This window comes from Arachis hypogaea, chromosome 13, assembly GCF_003086295.3.
Source record: "Arachis hypogaea cultivar Tifrunner chromosome 13, arahy.Tifrunner.gnm2.J5K5, whole genome shotgun sequence".
Classification (NCBI taxonomy): Eukaryota; Viridiplantae; Streptophyta; class Magnoliopsida; order Fabales; family Fabaceae; genus Arachis; species Arachis hypogaea.
In genome coordinates, this window is record NC_092048.1 from 69,603,275 (window position 1) to 69,623,023 (window position 19,749).

Sequence of the window (19,749 nt, forward strand, 5' to 3'; positions counted from 1 at the left end):
CATGATGAAAAGAATGAGAATTGAAGAGGTCAAACCAACAAGAATGACACTCCAATTAGCTGATAGAACATTCGAATTACCCCATGGTGTGGTGGAAGATTTGTTGGTGAAAGTGGGAGAATTCATATTCCCAGCAGACTTTGTTGTGCTTGATATAGAGGAAGAAGCTAACACATTAATCATCATGGGAAGACCATTCTTGGCTACTTCTGGAGCTATAATTGATGTACAAAAGGGAGAGTTAGTCTTGAGGCTACATGAAGAGAAGATGGTATTCAATGTCTTCAAAGCAACGAGTTACTCAAAGGAGTCCATTGGTGAATGCATGATGGTGGACACAATGTAGAAGCTAGTTCAAGGAGTCTTAGAAGAAGAACAATGTGAAGAAATCATGGAGTAAGATCGACAAGCATGTGGTGAACCACCACAAGGAATCATAAAAGACTCAATCATGTTGGACAAGACAAGCAAAAAGGAAGTGGAGGCACCAAAGTTAGATTTAAAAACCCTGCCTCCAAGCTTGAAGTATGCTTTCTTAGGTGACAATAACACATATCTAGTTATCATCAACTCAAGCTTGAGTAAAGAGCAAGAAGAGGAGCTTATCAATGTGTTGAGACAACACAAGGATGCCATAGGATGGACACTATCAGATCTGAAGGGGATTAGTCCTTTAATGTGCATGCATAAAATCCTTTTTGAGGAGGGTGCTAAGCCTTCAAGACAGCCACAAAGTAGACCAAACCCAACAATGAATGAAGTGGTGCAAAAAGAGGTGCTGAAATTGTGGCAAGCAGGGGTGATCTACCCAATCTCAGACAGCCCTTGGGTATGCCCAGTGCAAGTAGTTCCTAAGAAGGGAGGAGTCTGATATGGAAAAAAATTAATTCTCCGCAATAACTACCGGCAAGTGCACCGGATCGTATCAAGTAATAAAACTCAATAAAGAGTGAGGTCGATCCCACGAGGATTAATGGATTAAGCAATCAATGGTTGATTGATTTTCCTAGTTAGATGAGCATATTGGAGTGATAAGCAGCAGAAAGTGTAAATAACAGAAAAGTAAAGGAAAGCAATAAAGTGCAGAAAAGTAAAATGACAGGAAAAGTATAGTACGGAAAAGTAAATGACAAAAAGTAAATGTAAAAACTAAAAATAAAATGAGCATTGGGATCAAGAGATATTGCAATTCTCCATATCAAGTTCATCCTCATCTCTTCCTCAATTAATGCATTCATTGATCTCCTTGGAAATCTTAGGTGATTGGATCCCAATTCCTTGGCAATCCAATCTCTCTAAGCATGAACAATTGCCCAATTTCTTGATCTAAGAGCTCATGGGAAGAGATGAAGTTTGGTCACTGATTATACCATACACATTCATAGATCAAAATATTGGTAGGATTAAATGTCACAATATCCATTGATGAGGGAAAAATGATTTCACACAAACTCACCGGCAAGTGTACCAGGTCGCATCAAGTAGTAATAACTTACCAGAGGGAGGTTGATCCCACAGGGATTGATGGATCAAGCAACTTTAGTGAGGTGGTTAGTTTAGTTAAGCTAACAGTGAATTGAGTAAGAATTGAGTAACAGAAAGTAAATTGCAGAGAACTGTAAATTGCAGAATGTAAATCAGCAGAAGCTTAAAGGACAAGAAAAGTAAATTGCAGCAAATGTAAAGGGAATCGGGTGCTGGAAAATTAAATGAAGCAGTAAATCAGAACTCAAAACAATTGCAGAAGACATAAATTGCATGAAAAGTAAATTCAGATCACAGCAAGCTCAAATGTAAAGTTGCAGAAAGGAAATTTGCAGACGGAAAGAAAAAGAAATTGAAATTGTATAAACCAAACTGAATTCAATTATAACAGAAATGTAAAATTACAGAAAAGGGAAAAGAAAGCTAAGCTCTCTACCAGAGCCTTCTACCCTACCACTACTCCTACTGCTCTCTATTAGAGCCAACCTCTCTAATGAAATGAAACTGATGCCTTTATATAGGCTTTACAAAATGAAAATGAAATTGAAATTGAAAACAAATTACAATTTAAATAAAATTTCTAGTCTAACTGTTTTTTGTGCCTTTGAGTCATGTCAATAGGCTTTGCTTGCTTTAGGGCTTTAATGAAATAGGTCTTGGGTGTTGCCTCCAGTGGAGTGCTCAGTTGAAACAACGAGCACAGCGTTCACTTCACCAAGCGTGCTCTTTGGTGTGCTTGTTTTCTTCACTAGTGCTCACTTAGTAAGCACCAAGTTAACTTAGTGAGCGCTCCTAGTATGTACGAATAGCACCAGCTTTTTCTCCAAGCTTGAAATTCATGAAAAAGTTAACTTAGTGAGCGTCGCGCTCACTTTGGAAGTGAACGCTACTCCAAGTGTGTTTTTGGGCCTTAAAGATGCCTATCACTTATGCTTCAATTTCATGCCAAATATAGATTATTATATATCATTGGAAATCTTTGAATGTCAACTTTCCAACGCAACTGGAAGTGCATCAATTGAACATCTGTAGCTCAAGTTATGGTCCTTTGAAGAAGGCATGGACGTGCTGTCAGGGGTCGCTAGTTTTCTTCCTTAGCGCTCTCTTAGTGAGCGCCAAGTTAACTTAGTGAGCACTGTTTGGAGGCCAAAGTTAGCGCCAGCTTCTGAGGCCCAAACTTAATATTCACCCCAAACTATTATATATCATTGGAAAGCTCTGGATATCTACTTTCCAATGCATTTGAGAGCGCATCATTAAAAGCTCTAGAGCTCAAGTTATTCTCCTTGGAAGGTGAAGAGGTCAGCTGGCCTTACTGCAGGTTGATACTATGTTCATCTTTGCACTTTCGGGGTAAGTTTTCTCCCTCAGATTTAGTGTCCACCATGTAGTGCCATATATTCTTGGAAAGCTCTAGATTCCTACTTTCCAATGCCTCTTGAATCACCTCATTTGGAGTTTTGTAGCTCGAGTTATTCTTGTAGGAGTGTGAAGAGGTCAGGGTTGCATATCCTCTTTGCTCCTCCTTGAGTCTGTTTCTAACTCTTTTGCCACCTTGGGGGTATGATTCTTCTTTTAGTGCTTTTATTGCTTCTTCTTCTATTATTTTCTACAATCAAAAGATCAAAGAAATATAAACATTTAAGCACAAAAGCATTCAATGTTTAAGCACTAATCATCAATTTCTTGTATGAAAAAGTATAGAAAAACATGACATGATGACATGTCATCATCCATCCAACCCCCAACCTAATCCAATGTGAGAAAGATTTCAAGTACGGTTCTTATGATTTTTCTTCCAAGCCTATCACAAGAACCCAATTAGATTCAATTTCTTTCCCAAGACAATTGAATGATTTAATGAGGAACGAAATCTTTCTAGCAAGATCAAGAGAAAAGACAGAAGAAGAAGAATGAAAACTACAATTAATCTATTAAATAACAATAGAGCTCTCTAACCCAATGAAAAGAGTTAGTTGAATTCATTGCTCTGTTCAAACAGAAAAAAAATAAAGTGCAGAAAACTAAAGAAGATTAAGAATTAAAAACTAGAAATGAAAATTCAAAGTTCATAATTGAAAAGTACAAATTAAAACTGAACTACTACTAAGGAAAAAAAAAGAAAAGAAAAGGAAAAAGAGTGAACGAAAAGTGTGTGTCAGGGGATGTGGGTGCATGACTCTGGACTCCCCTCCAATCCAGAATGATTTCTCCAATCCAGCTAATGCCTATATATAGGCTTACAAAGATGAAAATACAAATTACAAATGAATTAAAATTCCTAATCTAGATGCTTCTTGTGCCTTGGATTGAGTGATGTTGATGGGCTCAGCTTGCCTGTATGATCCAGGGGTGTGTTAGCATTTATTGGGGCCATTTTTGGTGTCACAGACGTTGAGAAATGCTCCCAGGTTTATTTTAACCTTTAACCCAAAGTTGGACCCAAAGTTGGACCCAACGTTTGACCCCAAACATTGGTGCACGACATTGGTAACAACGTCTAATTCTGAAGCTCAAAATTATTGTCCACAACATACTATTATATATTGTTGGAAAGCCCTGGATGGCTACTTTCCAATGCCGTTCAAAGTGCATGATTTGGAGCTCAACAGCTCGAGTTATACTCCTTCGAAGGTGCAAAGGTCAGCTGGCCTTACTACAGGGTGGTACCATGTTCGTCTATGCACATTTTGGGGCAGTTTTCTCCCTCAATTTTAGTGTTCACCATGTAGTGTTATATATGCTTGGAAAGCTCTGGATTCCTACTTTCCAATCCCGTTAAAATCACCTCATTTGGAGCTCTGTAGCTCAAGTTATTCTTGTTTGAAGTAGACCCCTTCAGGCTGTCAGGAGCAAAGCTGGACTCATCGTTAGTGCGCCAACGTTCTTCCCACGCGTATGCATGGGCGACGCGTACGTGTGGATTGCCGATTTTTCACGCTCACGCGTACGCGTGGGTGATGCGTATGCGTGGGTGCCAATTTTTCCATGCATTTCATTGAGCACGTTGGAGGTAACGTTGGACCACCAACGTTCCCTCTAACGTTGGCACCTCTCTACCCCCAACGTTGGACCCATAGTTGGAGTCCAACTTTGGCTCCAACTATAGTCTCTTGAATTGAAGTTTGAGGCATAGTTGGAGTCTAACTTTTCCTCCATCTATGCAGCTTTCTCTTGGCCAACGTTTGAGGTAGCGTTTGAGTCCAACGTTGCTTTCTTACTTCTTCCTTGCCCCCTTTTCTGCTTCTCTTTTTGCCTATCATCAAACAAATAAGAGTATCAAAGTAACATACAAGATAATCTTTACTATGCTAAGTGTACTAATAATTCTCAAAATCATAACTTCACTTAATGTGATCTATTTCATTATATTTATCCTGTATATTAACTAAAATTCACTTATGCTTGAGATTTTGGTTCATGCAGAAAATTTTCATGCTTTTGCTCCTTTATCAATAAAATATGTATGAAAACTAAACCAAAATCTAGTGAAAAAGCATAGAAAAACAGGCTATGATGCCTTGACATCACAACACCAACCTTAAATCTAGCTTATCCCCATGCAAGAAGAGAATCATGCAATAAAATTTGACAATCCAAGGTAAGAAGAATAGCAGTGTAATGTTCATGGTTAGCTAGTTTTCTATGCATGCAACAATCACAAAAGAGGTTCGTATGATTGATTCCTCTATCTAGCTCATTTAATGAAATCTTTTTCCTTAAGTTTCTTCCTTGAACAAGATTTTCATTCTGTTTATGGCTTATTCCTTTCGGGTGCTTTGCACCATGAGTTACAAGCAAAGCTACGACTCTAAATGCTTTGTTTTCAAGTATTACCACTTGATTCATAAGCACCACAAGCATTTAATTAGAGGACCCTTTTAGCTCATTTTGTTTCTTATCTTCTTGACTCTCTAATCATTGATGCTCAGAGCCTTGAGCTTTGAGGGAGTGCCTTTACACTTGAGCCTAACCTTGACCCTAAGTGTTTTGTTTTCAAGCTTTTTGCTCGATACATAAACACCACAAGTACTTAACAATTGAATTGTCATTGGTACTCAGAGCCTTCAGCTTTCTCATTCTTTCCCTTTTCTTTTTATTGCCTTAATTGCATTTGCTTTTTCAAGGTTTTCATGATTTCAAAAATTTCATAAAATGTCCTAGATGAAAACTTCAATTAACAAATTCAAAATGCAATTAAGCAACACTAGTCATGCTAGCTTCCCAATACTTATATTCCCATGCTAGGTTCTTCTTCCAGGACCTTGGTTGTTTATGATCATGAAACTAAATTGCTTTGGACTCACAAAATTCAAGATGGCAATCATAATGTCACAGCAACATGTTACAATTCAAACATCAAACTATGCTTATTCACAAGGAGCAATCACACATACATACAAAGAAAATAGAAGACAATCATGAAATTTAAAGTACTGGAAATAAATAAGAGAAAAAAGGAACTTTACCACCTTGTAGTTCATCTTTATTGTTGTTGTCCTTCACCTCCTATTTTTCCCCTTCCCACACCAATTTAAGATGAATGCTTGTCTTCAAGCAATAATTAAAACAGTGGTGATGGAATCTATGATAGGTCATAACTGTCTTACACAATGAGATGTGAGTGACGTATGTGGTTAAGCAAGAAAAAATTAAAGATAACACTGCAGGCCTAAGAAGCAAAGGCGTTATGATTAAACAAACAAGTGATGTTGCTGGATACATTGCATAGAAAAATAAGTGGCACACCAAACTTAGTGTGACACTTTTTCTTAGAATTGATGCAAGTATCCAAAAAGATTGAAAAATAGATTGTTGCAGGGCAACACCAAACTTAGAATGTAACCATATGCCAATTTTATTTGGAAGAAAGCTAAGTAAAAGAAACTGTTCTATATGTTAATAACTCAATCACTAAGAGCCAGAGGTGTCACAAACAGGGGTTTCTTGGTGAGGCATTAACACAAACAGTTAAAGAGCATAGAAAACAAAGAACAAAAGCAATTAAATGAACAAGCCATAACAGAAAAAAATGTCTAATCTAGGTAATCAACCAACTGGTAGTTTGTTAATCACAATTAATCGCCGGCAACGGCGCCAACAACTTGATACGGAAAAAAAATTAATTCTCCGTAATAACTACCGGCAAGTGCACCGGGTCGTATCAAGTAATAAAACTCACTAAAGAGTTAGGTCGATCCCACGAGGATTAACGGATTAAGCAACCAATGGTTGACTAATTTTCCTAGTTAGACAAGCATATTGGAGTGATAAGCAGCAAGAAGTGTAAATAATAGAAAAGTAAAGAAAAGCAATAAAGTGTAGAAAAGTAAAATGACAGGAAAAGTAAAGTACGGGAAAGTAAATGATAGAAAGTAAATGTAAAAACTAAAAATAAAATGAACATTGGGATCAAGAGATATTACAATTCTCTGGATCAAGTTCATCCTCATCTCTTCCTCAATCAATGTATTCATTGATCTCCTTGGCAATCTTAGGTGATTGGATCCCAATTCCTTGGCAATCCAATCTCTCTAAGCATGAACAATTGCCCAATTCCTTGATCTAAGAGCTCATGGGAAGAGATGAAGTTTGGTCACTGATTATACCACACACATTCATAGATCAAGGTATTGGTAGGATTAAATGACACAATATCCATCCAACCCCCAACCTAATCCAATGTGAGAAAGATTTCAAGCACGGTTCTTATGATTTCTCTTCCAAGCTTATCACAAGAACCTGGTGCACAAAATTGTGATTACACTTTTCACAACTCCGCACAACTAACCAGCAAGTGCACTGGGTCTTCCAAGTAATACCTTACGTGAGTAAGGGTCGATCCCACAAAGATTGTCGGCTTGAAGCAAGCTATGGTTATTTTGTAAATCTCAGTCAGGAGATTAATGATAATAGTGGTTATATTTATGAAAATAAATAACATGAAATAAACAGTACTTGTGATTCAGTAATGAGAAGCAGGTTGAGGTTCCGGAGATGCTCTGTCATCTGAATCTCTACTTTTCTACTGTCTTCTTCTCCAAACATGCATGGCTTCCTTCCATGGCAGGCTGTATGATCCTCTCGGATGAAAACAAATCCATATGTGCTGTCACCGCACGGCTAATCATCTGTCGGTTCCCATTAGCATCAGAATAGGACTCTTGTCCTTTTGCACACTGTCACTGCGCCCAACATTCGCAGGTTTGAAGCTCATCACAGTCATCCCTTCCTGAATCCTACTCGTATTACCACAGACAAAGTTTAGACTTTCTGGATCAAAGGAATGCTACCAATTGGTTCTAGCCTATACCACAAAGGTTCTGATCTTATGGATCAGAGACCCAAGAGATACACACTCAAGCTGTCGCCCAATGACTACGTTGAGCTCAGATAGAACAGGAGTGGTTGTCAGGCACGCGTTCATAGCATTAAGAATAATGATGAGTGTCACGGATCATCATCTTCTCCAGATTGAAGTACGAATGAGTATCTTAGAATAGAATCAAGCGTGATTGAATAGAAAACAGTAGTAATTGCATTAATCCATTGAAACACAGCAGAGCTCCTCACCCCCAACCATGGGGTTTAGAGACTCATGCCATCAGAAATACAATATGAAATGAAAAAATGTCATGAGGTACAAAATGAATCTCTAAAAGTAGTTTTTATATTATACTAGTAACTTAAGGTTATAGAAAATGAGTAACTAAGTGTGGATAGTGTAGAAATCCACTTCTAGGGCCCAATTGGTGTGTTCTTAGGCTGAGCATTGAAGCTTTTTCATGCTTGGACTGTTCCTGGAGTTAAACGCCAGCTTTGGTGCCAGTTTGGGCATTTAACTCCAATTCTGGTGCCAGTTTGGCGTTTTATGCCAAGATGTTTTTAGCTGACTTTGAACGCCGGTTTGGGCCATCAAATCTCAAGTAAAGTATGGACTATTAATATTGCTAGAAAGCCCATGATGTGTACTTTCCAACGCAATGAAGAGCGCTCCAATTGGGCTTCTGTAGCTCCAGAAAATTCACTTCGAGTGCAGGGAGGTCAGAATCCAACAGCATCTGCAGTCCTTTTTTAGCCTCTGAATCAGATTTTTGCTCAAGTCCCTCAATTTAAGCCAAAAAATACCTGAAATCACAGAAAAACATACAAACTCATAGTAAAGTCTAGAAATGTGATTTTTGCATAAAAACTAATAAAAATTAATTAAAACATACTAAAAACTATATAAAAATAATGCCAAAAGGGTATAAATTATCCGCTCATCACAACATCAAACTTAAATTGTTGCTTGTCCCCAAGAAACTAAAAACAAAATAGGATAAACAGAAGAGAATATACAATAAATTCCAAACTTATCAATGAAAATTAGTTTCAATTAGATGAGCGGGACTTGTAGCCTTTTTGCTTCTGAACAGTTTTGGCATCTCACTTTATCCTTTGAAGTTTAGAATGATTGGCATCTATAGGAACTTAGAATTCAGATAGTGTTATTGATTCTCCTAGTTCAGTATATTGATTCTTGAACACAGCTACTTTATGAGTCTTGGCCTTGACCCTAAGCATTTTGTTTTCCAATATTACCACCGGATACATAAATACCATAGACACATAACTGGGTGAACCTTTTCAGATTGTGACTCAGCTTTGCTAAAGTCCCCAGTTAGAGGTGTCCAGAGCTCTTAAACACACTCTTTTTGCTTTGAACCACGACTTTAACTGCTCAGTCTCAAGCTTTTCACTTGACACCTTCACGCCACAAGCACATGGTTAGGGACAGCTTGATTTAGCCACTTAGGCCAGGATTTTATTCCTTTGGGCCCTCCTATCCATTAATGCTCAAAGCCTTGGATCCTCTTTTACCCTTATCTTTTGGTTTAAAGGGCTATTGGATTTTTCTGCTTGCTTTTTCTTTCTCTCTTTTTTTTTTTGCAATTTTTTTCCGCAAGCTTTGTATTCACTGCTTTTTCTTGCTTCAAGAATCAATTTTATGATTTTTCATATTATCAATAACATTTCTCCTTTTTCATTATTCTTTCAAGAGCCAATAATTTTAACATTCATAAACAACAAATTAAAAAATATGCAATGTTCAAGCATTCATTCAGAAAACAAAAGGTATTGCCACCACATCAAAATAATTTAACTAATTTCAAGATAGCATTCGAAATCATGTACTTCTTGTTCTTTTGCAATTAAAATATTTTTCATTTAAGAAAGGTGAAGGATTCATAGGACATTCATAGCTTTAAGGCATAGACACTAATGATCATGTAATAAAGACACAAACATAGACAAAACAAAAAGCATAGAATTCGAAAAACAGAAAAATAAGAACAAGGAAGTTAAAGAACGAGTCCACCTTAGTGATGGCGGCTAGTTCTTCCTCTTGAAGATCTTATGGAGTGCTTGAGCTCCTCTATGTCTCTTCCTTGCCTTTGTTGCTTCTCTTCCTAGAGGTTTCTCCAGCCTTAGGTGCCATTAATGGTTATGGAAAGCAAGAATCTGAGCTTTTCCACACCAAACTTAAAAGCTTTGCTCATCCTCGAGCAAAATAAGATAGAAGGGAGTAGAAGAAGAATGATCCCCCTTGTGTCATCCTGGCGTTAAACGCCCAGGATGCTACCATTTCTGGCGTTTAACGCCCACCAGACACCCCTTTCTGGCGTTAAATGCCAGTCTGTCTGCCAATTCTGGCGTTTAACGCCCAGAATGCTGCCAGACTGGGCGTTAAACGCCCATTCTACTATCCTTACTAGCATTTAAACGCCAGTAAGCTTGTCCTCCAGGGTGTGCTATTTTTGATGCTATTTTTGATTCCGCTTTAATTCTGCAGCTGTTTTTATGACTCCACATGATCATCAACCTAAAGAAAATATAAAATAACAATGGAAAATGAAATAAAAAAGTAACTAACATAGATAAATAAGATTGGGTTGCCTCCCAATAAGCGCTTCTTTACTGTCTTTAGCTGGACTTTTACTGAGCTATTAATTTAGTCTCATTTTTTAGCACTCTTGCTCAACATTGCCTTCAAGATAATGTTTGACTCTCTGTCCATTAACAATGAACTTTTTGTCAGAGTCAATATCCTGAAGCTCTACATACCCATATGGTGACACACTTGTAATCACATATGGTCCCCTCCACCGGGATTTCAATTTCCCAGGGAACAATCTGAGCCTAGAGTTAAATAGCAAGACCTTCTGTCCTAGCTCAAAGACTCTAGATGACAGCCTTTTGTCATGCCATCTTTTTTCTTTCTCTTTATAAATCTTAGCATTTTTGAAAGCATTGAGTCTGAACTCTTCCAGCTCATTCAACTGGAGTAATCTTTTCTCTCCAGCTACCTTAGCATCAAGGTTTAAAAACCTGGTTGCCCAGTAGGCCTTGTGTTCCAGTTCTACTGGCAGATGAAAGGCTTTTCCATACACCAACTGGTATGGAGAGGTTCCTATAGGAGTTTTGAATGCTGTTCTGTATGCCCACAGAGCATCTTCCAGACCTCTTGCCCAATCCTTTCTACGGGTACTTACAGTCCGTTCCAGGATTCGTTTTAGTTCTCTATTTGAGACTTCAGCCTGCCCATTTGTCTGTGAATGATATGGAGTTGCCACTTTATGGTTAATTCCATATCGGACCAGAGCAGAGTCAAGCTGTTTATTACAGAAATGAGTGCCTCCATCACTGATCAGTATCCTAGGGACACCGAACCTGCTGAAGATATGCTTCGGGAGGAACTTCATCACTTTCTTAGTATCATTAGTGGGTGTTACAATTGTCTCTACCCATTTAGATACATAGTCTACTGCCAGTAGAATATAAGTGTTTGAGTATGATGGTGGGAAAGGCCCCATGAAGTCAATACCCCATATATCAAACAACTCAATCTCTAAGATCCCTTGCTGAGGCATGGCATAACCGTGAGGCAGATTGCCAGCTCTTTGGTAACTATCACAGTTATGTACAAACTCTCGGGAGTTTCTGTAGAGGGTAGGCCAGTAGAAACCACATTAGAGAACCTTGGTGGCTGTTCGCTCACCTCTGAAATGTCCTTTGTATTGTGATCCATGGCAATGCCAAAGGATCTTCTGTGCCTCTTCTCTAAGCACGCATCTACGGATCATTCCGTCTGCACACCTCTTAAAGAGATATGGTTCATCCCATAAGTAGTACTTTGCATCCATAATTAATTTTTTCGTTTGCACCTTGCTATACTCTTTGGGTATGAATCTCACAGATTTATAGTTTGCAATATCTACAAACCATGGTACTTCCTAAATGGCAAAGAGTTGCTCATCCGGGAAGGTTTCAGAGATCTCAGTAGGAGGGAAGGACGCTCCTGCTACTAGTTCTATTCGGGACAGGTGATCTGCTACTTGGTTCTCTGTCCCTTTTCTATCTCTTATTTCTATATCAAACTCTTGCAGAAGCAACACCCATCTTATGAGTCTGGGTTTTGAATCCTGCTTTGTGAGGAGATATTTTAGAGTAGCATAGTCAGTGTACACAATCACTTTTGATCCTACTAAATAAGATCTGAACTTGTCAATGGCATACACCGCTGTAAGCAACTCTTTTTCTGTGGTTGTGTAATTCTTCTGTGCATCATTCAGAACATGGCTAGCATAGTAAATAACGTGCAGAAGCTTGTTATGCCTTTGTCCCAATACTGCACCAATGGCATGGTCACTAGCATCACACATTAGTTCGAATGGTAATGTCCAGTGTGGCGCAGAAATTACTGGTGCTGTGACCAGCTTAGCTTTCAGAGTTTCAAACGCCTGCAGACACTCCGTGTCAAAGACAAATGGCGTGTCAGCAGCTAGCAGATTGCTCAGATGTTTTGCAATTTTTGAAAAATCCTTTATAAACCTCCTATAGAATCCTGCATTCCCCAGAAAGCTTCTGATTGCCTTAACATTGGTAGGTGGGGTAATTTTTCAATTACCTCTACCTTAGCTTGATCCACCTCTATTCCCTTGTTCGAAATTTTGTGCCCAAGGACAATTCCTTCAGTCACCATAAAGTGACATTTCTCCCAGTTTAAAACCAGGTTAGTCTCTTGGCACCTTTTTAGAACAAGTGCTAGATGGTCAAGACAGGAGCTGAATGAGTCTCCAAATACTGAGAAGTCATCCATAAAGATGATGAGCGGATAATTTATACGCTTTTTGACATTGTTTTTAGTATGTTTTTAGTAGGATCTAGTTACTTTTAGGGATGTTTTCATTAGTTTTTATGTTAAATTCACATTTCTGGACTTTACTATGAGTTTGTGTGTTTTTCTGTGATTTCAGATATTTTCTGGCTGAAATTGAGGGACTTGAGCAGAAATCAGATTCAGAGGATGAAAAAGGACTGCTGATGCTGTTGGATTCTGACCTCCCTGCACTCAAAGTAGATTTTCTGGAGCTACAGAACTCGAAATGGCGCGCTTCCAATTGCGTTGGAAAGTAGACATCCAGGGCTTTCCAGAAATATATAATAGTTCATACTTTGGCCAAGAATTGATGACGTAAACTGGCATTCAACGCCAGTTTTCTGCCCAAATCTGGCGTCCAGTGCCAGAAAAGGATCCAAAACCAGAGTTGAACGCCCAAACTGGCACAGAAACTGGCGTTCAACTCCACAAATGGCCTCTGCACGTGCAACACTCAGGCTCAGCCCAAACACACACCAAGTGGGCCCAGGAAGTGGATTTATGCATCAATTACTTACTCATGTAAACCCTAGTAGCTAGTTTATTATAAATAGGACCTCTTACTATTGTATTAGGTATCTTTGGTCTCAGTTGTAATCCATTGTTCATCTTTGGATTACCTTATGATCCTTTGATCACGTTTTAGGGGGCTGGCCATCTCGGCCATGTCTGGACCTTCACTTATGTATTTTCATACGGTAGAGTTTCTACACTCCATAGATTAAGATGTGGAGCTCTGCTGTTCCTCAAAGATTAATGCAAAGTACTACTGTTTTCTATTCAATTCTTCTTATTTCGCTTCTAAGATATCCATTCGCACCCAAGAACGTGATGAAGGTGATGATTATGTGTGACGCTCATCACCATCTCCCCTATGAACACGTGCCTGACAAACACTTCCGTTCTACATGAAATAAGCTAGAATGAATATCTCTTAGATCTCCTAACCAGAATCTTCGTGGCGTAAGCTAGAATGATGGCGGCATTCAAGAGAATCCGGAAAGTCTAAATCTTGTCTGTGGTATTCCGAGTAGGATTCAATGATTGAATGACTGTGACGAGCTTCAAACTCGCGATTGTTGGGCGTTAGTGACAGACGCAAAAGGAGGGTGAATCCTATTCCAGCATGATCGAGAACCGACAGATGAATAGCCGTGCCGTGACAGGGTGCGTGAGCATATTATTCACTGAGAGGAGGGGATGTAGCCACTGACAACGGTGATGCCCTTGCATAAAGCCAGCCATGGAAAGGAGTAAGACGGATTGGATGAAGATAGCAGGAAAGCAGAGGTTCAGAGGAACGAAAAGCATCTCCATTCGCTTATCTGAAATTCCTACCAATGAATTACATAAGTATCTCTATCCCTATTCTATTAGTTATTATTCGAAAACATCATTATCAATTTATATCTTCCTAACTGAGATTTGCAAGGTGACCATAGCTTGCTTCATACCAACAATCTCCGTGGGATTCGACCCTTACTCACGTAAGGTATTACTTGGACGACCCAGTGCACTTGCTGGTTAGTTGTATCGAAGTTGTGACAATTATGTATTGAGATCAGAGCACCAAGTTGCTCACGTTGCCGAGGATTGTTCGAGCCTGGACATCACAATTTCGTGCACCAAGTTTTTGGCGCCGTTGCCGGGGATTGTTCGTGTTTGGACAACTGACGGCTCATCTTGTTGCTCAGATTAGGTAATTTTCTTTTTGTTTTCTTTTCAAAAATATTTCAAAAAATTTCTCATCTGTTTTCGAAAAAAAAAAATAAATAAAAATGTTTTCAAAAATTTTATTCAAGATTTTTAAGAATGAATTCTAGTGTTTCATGAAGCATGTGAAGCCTGGCTGGCTGTAAAGCCATGTCTAAATTCTTTTGGACTGAGGCTTCCAAACCATCAGAGGTAAGTTACATACTTGATAAATGATGAGCAGCAATTTGTTATCAAGATCAATATACTCTGGTGTTAAATGCTGAAGCTTGGCTGGCCATTGGCCATGTCTAGTGTTTTGGACCGGAGCTTTCATTGAAAGCTTGGCTGGCTAGTGAGCCATGTCTAATTCCTGGACTGAAGCTTTAGACTAAGAATGCAAGATTTCTGGAATTCATATTAAAAATTTTGGAATCCTTATCTTTCTTTTTCATATAATTTTCGAAAAAAAAAATCAAAAAAAAAATTATTAGAAAATCATAAAAATCAAAAATATTTTTCTGTTTCTTGTTTGAGTCTTGAGTCATATCATAAGTTTGGTGTCACTTGCATATGCATCTAGCATTTTTCGAAAATATCATGCATTCATAGTGTTCTTCATGATCTTCAAGTTGTTCTTGGTAAGTCTTCTTGTATGATCTTGATGATTTTTTTTGTTTTGTGTCTTTTCATGTTTATCATATGCATTCTTGAATTCTTAGTGCCTAAGCATTAAAGAATTCTAAGTTTGGTGTCTTGCATGTTTTCTTTGCATTAAAAATTTTTTTCAAAAATATGTTCTTGATGTTCATCATGACATTCATAGTGTTCTTGGTGTTCATCTTGACATTCATAGCATTCTTGCATGCATTCATTGTTTTGATCTAAAAATTTCATGCATTGCATCCTTTTAGTGTTTTCCTCTTGCATCATAAAAATTCAAAAATAAAAAAAAATATCTTTCCCTTTTTCTCTCATCAAATTCGAAAATTTGAGTTGACTTTTTCAAAAATTTTTAAAATCAAGTTGTTTCTTATGAGTCAAATCAAATTTTCAATTTGAAAATCTTATCTTTTTCAAAATCTTTTTCAAAAATCAAATCTTTTTCAAAATTCTTAGTTATTTTCGAAAATTCCAAAAATATTTTTCAAAAATCTTTTTCTTATTTTTATACCAAATTTTCGAAAATAACATAATCAATTAATGTTTTGATTCAAAAATTTGAAGTTTGTTACTTGCTTGTTAAGAAAGATTCAAACTTTAAGTTCTCGAATCATATCTTGTGATTTCTTATGAATCAAGTCATTAATTGAGATTTTAAAAATCAAATCTTTTTCAAAATTAATTTCCAAAATATCTTCTTATCTTATCTTTTTCAAAATTTGATTTCAAAATATCTTCTTTAACTTCCTAACTTCCTATCTTTTCAAAATTTGTTTCAACTAACTAACTAACTTTTTGTTTGTTTCTTAACTTTTTCAAAACCACCTAACTAACTCTCTCTCTCTCATTTTCGAAAATATCTTCCCCCTTTTTCAAAATTTCTTTTTTAATTTATTAATTATTTTATTTTTTTAAATCTTAATTTTCGAAAATTACTAACACATTTTCAAAAACCAAATTTCAAAAATCACTAACTCCTTTTCAAAAATAATTTTCGAAAATTCCCTCTCTCTCTCTCATCCTATTCTATTTATTCATTCATTAACTAACATCTCTTCCTCACATCATCACCAAATTCGAACCCCCCTCTTCTATCTGTGTTCGAATTTCTTCCTCTTTTCTTCTACTAACAATAAGGATCCTCTTTACTGTGACATAGAGGATTCCTCTTCTTCTCTTTTTCTCTTCTCTTTCTTATGAGCAGGGACAGAGAAAAAGGCATTCTTGTTGAAGCTGATCCAGAACCTGAAAGGACTCTGAAGAGAAAATTAAGAGAAGCTAAAATACAACAATCCAGAGACAACCTGATTGAAAATTTTGAACAAGTAAAGGAGATGGCAGCCGAACCCAACAACAATGCAAGGAGAATGCTTGGTGACTTTACTGCACCTAATTCCAATTTACATGGAAGAAGCATCTCCATTCCTGCCATTGGAGCAAACAATTTTGAGCTGAAACCTCAATTAGTTTCTCTGATGCAGCAGAACTGCAAGTTTCATGGACTTCCATCTGAAGATCCTTTTCAGTTCTTAACTGAATTCTTGCAGATATGTGATACTGTTAAGACTAATGGAGTAGATCCTGAAGTCTACAGGCTCATGCTTTTCCCTTTTGCTGTAAGAGACAGAGCTAGATTATGGTTGGATTCTCAACCCAAAGACAGCCTGAACTCTTGGGATAAGCTGGTCACGGCTTTCTTAGCCAAGTACTTTCCTCCTCAAAAGCTGAGCAAGCTTAGAGCTGATGTTCAAACCTTCAGACAGAAAGAAGGTGAATCTCTCTATGAAGCTTGGGAAAGATACAAACAGTTGACCAAAAAGTGTCCTTCTGACATGCTTTCAGAATGGACCATCCTGGATATATTCTATGATGGTTTATCTGAGCTATCAAAGATGTCACTGGACACTTCTGCAGGTGGATCCATTCACCTAAAGAAAACGCCTGCAGAAGCTCAAGAACTTATTGACATGGTTGCTAATAACCAGTTCATGTACACTTCTGAAAGGAATCCTGTGAATAATGGGACGCCTATGAAGAAGGGAGTTCTTGAAGTTGATACTCTGAATGCCATATTGGCTCAGAATAAAATATTGACTCAGCAAGTCAATATGATCTCTCAGAGTCTGAATGGAATGCAAGCTGCATCCAACAGTACTCAAGAGGCATCTTTTGAAGAAGAAGCTTATGATCCTGAGAACCCTGCAATAGCAGAGGTAAATTACTTAGGTGAACCTTATGGAAACACCTATAACTCAACATGGAGAAATCATCCAAATTTCTCATGGAATGATCAAAAGCCTTAACAAGGCTTTAATAATGGTGGAAGAAACAGGTTTAGCAATAGCAAGCCTTTTCCATCATCAACTCAGCAACAGACAGAGAACTCTGAACAAAATGCTTCTAATTTAGCAAATCTAGTCTCTGATCTATCCAAGGCCACTGTAAGTTTCATGAATGAAACAAGATCTTCCATTAGAAATCTGGAAGCACAAGTGGGCCAGCTGAGTAAAAGGATCACTGAAATCCCTCCTAGTACTCTCCCAAGCAATACAGAAGAGAACCCAAAAGGAGAGTGCAAGGCCATTGACATAAGTGCCATGGCCGAACCTGTAAGGGAAGGAGAGGACGTGAATCCCAAGGAGGAAGACCTCCTGGGACGTCCAGTGACCAATAAGGAGCTTCCCTCTGAGGAACCAAAGGACTCTGAGGCTCATCTAGAGACCATAGAGATCCCATTGAACCTCCTTATGCCTTTCATGAGCTCTGATGAGTATCCCTCTTCTGAAGAGAATGAGGATGTTACCGAAGAGCAAACTGCCAAGTTTCTTGGTGCAATCATGAAGCTGAATGCCAAATTATTTGGCATTGATGCTTGGGAAGTTGAACCTCCCTTGTTCATCAATGAACTAAGTGATCTGGATCAACTGAAATTGCCTCAGAAGAGACAGGATCCTGGAAAGTTCATAATCCCTTGTACCATAGGCACCATGATCTTTAAGGCTCTGTGTGACCTTGGTTCAGGGTTAAACCTCATGCCCCTCTCTGTAATAGAGAAACTGGGAATCTATGAGGTGTAAGCTGCTAAAATCTCACTGGAGATGGCAGACAGCTCAAGAAAACAGGCTTATGGACAAGTAGAAGATGTATTAGTAAAGGTTGAGGGCCTTTACATCCCTGCTGATTTCATAGTCCTAGATACTGGAAAGGAAGAGGATGAATCCATCATCCTAGGAAGACCTTTCCTGGCCGCAGCAAGAGCTGTGATTGATGTTGACAGAGGTGAAATAGTCCTTCAATGGAATGAGAACTCCCTTGTGTTTAAAACTCAAGGATCTCCCTCTGCAACCATGGAGAGGAAGCAGGAAAAGCTTCTCTCCAAGCAGAGTCAACCAGAGCCCCCACAGTCAAACTCTGAGTTTGGTGTTGGGAGGCCACAACCAAACTCTAAGTTTGGTGTTGAACTCCCATATCCAAACTCTAAGTTTGGTGTTGGAGAGTCTCAACAAAGCTCTGCACATCTGTGAGGCTCCATGAGAGCCCACTGTCAAGCTATTGACATTAAAGAAGCGCTTGTTGGGAGGCAACCCAATGTTTATCTAATTCTTATTTTTATTGTTTTTCATGTTTTCTTAGGTTCATGTTCATGTGGAGTCACAAAATAAATAGAAAAATTGAAAACGAAATCAAAAACAGCAGAAGAAAAATCACACCCTGGAGGAGCATCTGTCTGGCGTTCAGCGCCAGAACAGAGCATGGTTCTGGCGCTGAACGCCCAAAATGGGCAGCTTCTGGGCGCTGAACGCCAGAACAGGCATGCGTTCAACGCCAGAAATGGCACACCAATGGGCGTTGAACGCCCAAAATGGCCACCAACCTGGCGCTGAATGCCCAGAGTTGGGTACAAAGGCATTTTTATATGCCTAATGGGTGCAGGGATGTAATTCCTTGAACACCTCAGGATCTGTGGACCCCACAGGATCCACTCAGGATCTGTGGACCCCACAGGATCCCCACCTACCTCCACTCACTTCTTCTCACCACTCTCTTTCACACAACCCCATAAACACTCTTCCCTAAAAACCCCTCACCAATCACCTCAATCTCTCTTCCCCACTAAACCTTCACCACTCACATCCACCCACTCCTCCCAATAAACCTACCTCATAAACTCCACCTACCTTCAAAATTCAAAACCAATTTCCCACCCAAACACACCCATATGGCTGAACCTTACCCCCCCTCCATTCCCTAGATAAAGACCTCCATTCTTCACCAAATTCACACAACACACCCCTCTACACTCTCCTTGGCCGAAACCACATCTCCCGCTCCCTCTCCATATTTCTTCTTCTTCTTCTTCTATTCTTTTGTTTATTGCTCGAGGGCGAGCAATATTCTAAGTTTGGTGTGGTAAAAGCATAGCTTTTTTGTTTTTCCATTACCATTGATGGCATCAAAGACCGGAGAATCCTCTAGAAGAGAGAAAGGGAAGATAAAAGCTTCCACATCCGAGTCATGGGAGATGGAAAGGTTCATCCCCAAAGCCCATCAAGACCACTTCTATGATGTTGTGGCCAAGAAGAAGGTGATCCCTGAGGTCCCTTTTAAACTCAAAAGAAATGAGTATCCGGAGATCCGACATGAAATTCAAAGAAGAGGTTGGGAAGTTCTAACAAATCCCATCCAACAAGTCGGCATCCTAATGG

General features: G+C 38.7%; 1 non-coding gene across 1 annotated transcript; it reads right to left on the reverse strand.

The window, feature by feature from the left end:
* Positions 1-16,773: 16,773 nt before the first annotated feature.
* On the reverse strand, positions 16,774-16,881 carry LOC112739525 (small nucleolar RNA R71). The gene has a single exon (XR_003170460.1). It is a non-coding gene; the product is annotated as a small nucleolar RNA R71 (small nucleolar RNA).
* Positions 16,882-19,749: the final 2,868 nt, after the last annotated feature.